This window comes from Anopheles arabiensis, chromosome 3 (genome assembly GCF_016920715.1).
Source record: "Anopheles arabiensis isolate DONGOLA chromosome 3, AaraD3, whole genome shotgun sequence".
NCBI lineage: Eukaryota > Metazoa > Arthropoda > Insecta > Diptera > Culicidae > Anopheles > Anopheles arabiensis.
This window is the reverse complement of record NC_053518.1, coordinates 58,677,255-58,682,668: the sequence shown is the minus strand read 5'-3', so window position 1 is coordinate 58,682,668 and position 5,414 is coordinate 58,677,255. Positions and strand designations below refer to the sequence as shown.

At 41.5% G+C, this 5,414-nt stretch overlaps 1 long non-coding RNA gene across 1 annotated transcript; it reads right to left on the bottom strand.

Moving 5' to 3' along the window:
* Positions 1 to 713: 713 nt before the first annotated feature.
* On the bottom strand, positions 714 to 1,418 carry LOC120903879. Its single transcript, XR_005739669.1, has 3 exons — positions 1,193 to 1,418; positions 867 to 1,142; positions 714 to 805 (listed from the first exon to the last, which is right to left on the bottom strand). It is a non-coding gene; the product is annotated as an uncharacterized LOC120903879 (long non-coding RNA).
* Positions 1,419 to 5,414: the final 3,996 nt, after the last annotated feature.

Below are 5,414 nucleotides of genomic sequence, written 5' to 3'. Positions count from 1 at the left end.
CATACAGGCAGAACTGAAATTGTGCTATTTGTCACAATTAGACACGTTTTCCGATGAAAGACATTGTCTACAAAAAGGCAAAGAGATCCCTAAACAGTCTAAACTGGAATGGCTATCACCGTTCATCGATAGTCAGGGTATCCTACGCATTGGTGGCCGGCTCAGCAACGCACAGCTGGCAGATTCAACTAAGCATCCATTCTCAGCACTACTGGCAGTTTCAATGCATCTAAAAAAGCTACACACCGGAAATGCTTCTTACAACACTACGCCAACGATTTTGACTCATAGGAGGTCGCAATTTGTGCAAATCGGTCTACCACAGTTGTCACTCTTGTTTTAAAGCTAAACCTACCCTAGTCAAACAAAGCATCGCTGATCTACCAACGTCAAGAGTCACTCCAACGAGGCCTTTTTCGGTATGCGGGGTAGACTATTGTGGACCAATATTCCTAAAGGCAATTATACGCAACAAGAGTCCAATCAAAGCATATATTGCGATATTTGTATGCTTTTCTACAAGAGCCGTTCATATTGAACTCGTAGCCGATCTCACCACAACATCATTTTTAAATGCATTACGCCGTTTAGTTGCACGTCGCGGACAAATTAGTGAGCTTCACTCTGATAACGCCACTACATTGAAGGGAGCACGAGCTGAACCGCATTTACAAAATGCTCAAATGCGATCAGAACGACCGTAAAACAAATTTCAATCGGTGCGCGATGAACGAAATCCAATGGAAATTTATCCCTCCACGGGCACCACACTTCGGAGGTTTATGGGAGGCAGCGGTGAAGGCAGCTAAAAAACACATCATAAGAACCATTGTAACGAAAATCATAACACAGGAGAACTTGCTTACCCTGCTGGCACAAGTGGAACAGTGTTTGAATTCTCAACCATTAATTCCTTTATCGGATGAGCCTTCAGATCTAGAACCTTCGACGCCGGGACACTTTCTCATCGTCTCTAATATGCAAGCGGTACCAGAAGTCAATCACACCGGAACGCCAGACAATCGGTTGAAAGAGTACCAGTTGGTGCAGAAACACATGCGAAACATGCGGCTAGATGGTATTCGGAGCACCTTCAACAACTGCAAGCGCGAGCCAAACACTGCAGCGGGCAATCGGTGTAACTGCAAGAAAACCAGCTTGTGATCATCAAGAAAGACAACATGCATCCTACCTCGTGGCCGATGGGCCGCATCGTTGCAGTTCACCCAGGCAAGGACGGAGTCGTTCGCGTGGTTAAACTGCGCACAGCTGCCGGAAAACAAATCGCCCACGCAGCTAATCGTTTGGCACTTCTACCAAACCCCGACGTACTCAGCAACTTGGAAAAGAAAGGAGACACTGGCACTGAGTAGCGTAAAGCCGTGAACTACACTACATTGTTTTTTGCACACACCACACCTTTATTCCGCACTTGTTTATGTTTGACACTTGTCAGTGATAGCCTTCTTTGGTGGCCGGTAATGTTGGATTTTGGGTTTATACAGTTGATATTTCGAATATGAATTCAAATAGGAAACACATATACATTAAATAGGAAAACACACATAAACAGATAAAACTTCTTGACTAATAATAATATGTTTTTTAAACATATTAAGAAATACCACTTAAGCGAGGAAGAAATATCCCTATCTATTTTCATTTATTTGCTCTAATACTTAACTTTCAATAGGAAAGACAAAAGCATCAACACAGTGGGAAAGTCTGCAACTGAAGGCGATTTAATCGCCATAACGATGATTTTTTTCAAATGTGAAAAATTTCATGAAAATTTATGCGAAATATTTCAACAGCTTCAAACCCTTAGGCGCCGATGGCTATGCTATGCGCATTGCACAAACATCATGGCCGCGTGAAAAAAAGATGGCTGACACCTGCCGCACTTTTTGCTCACTTGCATCCAAGTTGCGTGCAAGCAAAACTTGCAGGCCTTCTCTACTCTTTAGCCTGCGAATCATTGATGTGACACAACCAAGTAGCAAGCAAATACAGACCAACACCCATAAGAGCGAGGCAGAATGAAAAATTTTCTGTAAGAAAAATGGGCTAAAGAGTAGAGAAGGCCCTACAAGTTTTGCTTGCACACAACTTGGATGCAAGTGAGCAAAAAGTACGGCAGGTGTCGGCCATCTTTTTTTGTTCGGGCATGATTTTTGGGCTAAAGAGTAGAGAAGGCCCTACAAGTTTTGCTTGCACACAACTTGGATGCAAGTGAGCAAAAAGTACGGCAGGTGTCGGCCATCTTTTTTTATTCGGGCATGATTTCTGTGCTATGCGCATAGCATAGCCATCGGCGCCTAAGGGTTTGAAGCGGTTGAAATATTTCGCATAAATTTTCATGAAATTTTTCAAATTTGAAAAAAATCATCGTTATGGCGTTTAAATCGTATTCGGTTGCAGACTTTCCCAATGTGTTGATGCTTTTGTCTTTCCTACTGAAAGTTAGATATTAGAGAAAATAACTGAAAATAGATAGGAATATCTTTTTCTTCGCTTAAGCGGTATTTATTTATTATGTTTAAAAACGAACGTTCGGGTACGGGCCCGGATAATCGCGCCAACTGAATTGGGTGATCTGTGATACCACTGTGCAAATTGACAGCATAGCACCATTGTTGTTTATAAAATCGTTTGCTGTGTAAACATTGCAAATTATCAAATTCAGAAGCGCTTTATACATTATAAACTAAGTTATATAATGCCCGATTTGATTGCATCTGGTAAAATATTCCTCGTTTACGTCGTTTTATCGTCAATTTATTATAAAAGTTGAGGCTGATCATCTAAATCAAGTTTGTTCAGAACTGAAGCGGTTGAACCAATCCCGAAAATGACTGTATCAATGTATCAATGTAATCACAATTCGTAATACCTTCATTCAACTTTATGGTGACAACTAATCATTCCTCTTAATAAAAGCATTAAAAAGGCTTGCGGCTACAACATTTTCTACAACAAACCTTACACGCCACACAAAAAAAACATGGAAACAGGCCAAACACGAAAATATTTATACATGGTCCATAATGCAAACTGGATGGGTGGATACTTACGAATCAAATTGGTCATAAAGGCTATATTTAACAAATAGCGCTGTATGAATATGTCACAGTTTTTTTTATCTTGGCTCACAGCAGCTGATTATAAAGATTCATCATCCTTATTTTAACTGCCCGGTAGATTAAGATGGTGATCCAATGGAGTTTGGTTTCAAAGCAGCTTTTGCAAACGCCGAATACGTAGCGTTCGATCACTTAATCCGCATAACCGATATAAAATAGGTAATACAGCTGTAGCTGAGGCTGGATAACCTACGGCTTGTAACATCTCGTACTGCTCGTTAACTCGTGAGGCGAGCATTTATGTACAGGTCAAAGAAATTGCCTCATCACTCAGAAAGAAAGAACTCATCACTCCAACTCATACGTTATCCAAATCATATCACATAGATCACATCACCCAGCGTTGAACGGCGTTAGACCTAATTGAAACGAATGTTTTCTCCACATAACGTAATCCTTTCTTGTGTAAGGAGTGCAACTCAGAAGACTGCTTGATGCTGTTTTCAAATTGGGGTCAAAAAGTGATCCATTGTGTTTTCTAAAAGGTGTTAGTTACACGTACGTATGTTCTTTAGAACCACCTTTGATTTGTTAGCGCAAAAGAAATTGCGTCGCTTCTTTCCATCGAGGATAATCATATGCATAAATCCAACGCTTCCGACGGCTCCGACGGCTCCGGACAATTCCGACGGCTCCGACGGCTGCAACGGCTCCAACGGCTCCGGACGGCGCCGACGGCTCCGACAGCTCCGGACGGCTCCGAATGCTCCAGCTGTCGACTAGTGGCTCCGGACGGCTCCGACGGCTCCGGGCGGAATCGACGGTTTGAATTATTCGGAATCGGAGCATGAGTAGCAATGCTCGGAAGCGATTCCGAGCCGTGGGTGCGATTCCGGTGAGCCATCATGTGTATATCGTGAAATTTGCGTATGTTTTTCCACGATAGCTAGATGTCCGAACATTTCGAAGTCTCTACGCATGACATAAAAAAAGAATTTAACTGCGAATGTATCGTCCAAGGCGCGCGCGAGAGACGTATCACTGTCCTGTGCAGTACTACTCAGGAGGCTCGAGATGCTAAAATTATAATTGTGAATGTTGTCACAATAATGATAAGAATGAATTAATGTATATTTTCTTAAAAATGTAATGTTTTATATTTTATGCTTATTTTTTAAATATTTTATGATTTGCAAATGACGATCAAAACAGCATGTATGTACATATTCGTAGAAAACTTTTATTGTTTACAAAATGTGCAAAGTACGTTGAAAATTACAATTGAAATTAAATACGTCAATTAATGAATAAATACATATATAAATCCATCACTAAAACCAAAACTCGAACTGCCTGAGAGCGAGAGAACAGTACGATGTGTAGTTCGTGTATAATTCGCCAATAAAAAGTAAAACGTTTTATGTTTTATTATTTAATCTGTTTTTTTTTACAAAGTTATTATCTATTAAGTTACACATTACATTCATTTCGGATTGTTGATCTCGTTGTTGTATTGTGGACTCGAATGACCTTCTAATTGTTTTCCTCTAAAGCCGGGTTTCTCTCCCTACCTACCGAGACGGCGGGCACTCATGCTCGTCAGCCGATGAGATTGCTCTCTCGGAAAGCGCATCAGAGCGGAACAGCGGAATAACGCATCCAATACAACTGCAGCAGTTGGAAATCTTAAGGACGAAATTCGGTAAAAAAAAATAAAAATTACCACGCAGTGTCTTCAGACATTTTTTTCAAATCACGTCACGTTCGAACCATCGATCGCACTTTTATTATCTAATAGTAATGTCACGGTCGTGGGGTTGAGGCAAATTCTGTTTCCGAGTTGCGCGATTGGGCGCCCATCGGCGTCAGCAGATTGGTCGGTTGAGGGCGGATCATTCGACGGGCATGGCGTCGGGTGACCGATCGTGTCGTTGACGGTGCCGTGCTGTTAGCTCAACGCGAGCCCCAGGTGTTGAACCTTACGCTATGCTGTAACTGTGCTGATCGTGCAATCGGGCTGTGGGTTCACAGCTTTGTTCTTCGAACAACATACCACCGATGATTCGTACGACGCGTGCTGACATTTGTCGCAACAATAGAAATAGGTCGCTGGGGCCTGGTAGAAGAAACAATATTGCATGTTAATGGTTAGAATTACTAATCATGTGATATGAAGGACTCACCATATTTACGATGTTACGATTCCGATACCGCAGTAGAGGAAGAAAACGTTGAGCAGCTTAGATGAAGTATCTGTAAGCAATATAAAAGAAAATGTGTCATATATTGTGACTACAAGAGCAATTGTTTTTCTTATTTTTAGTATTAACC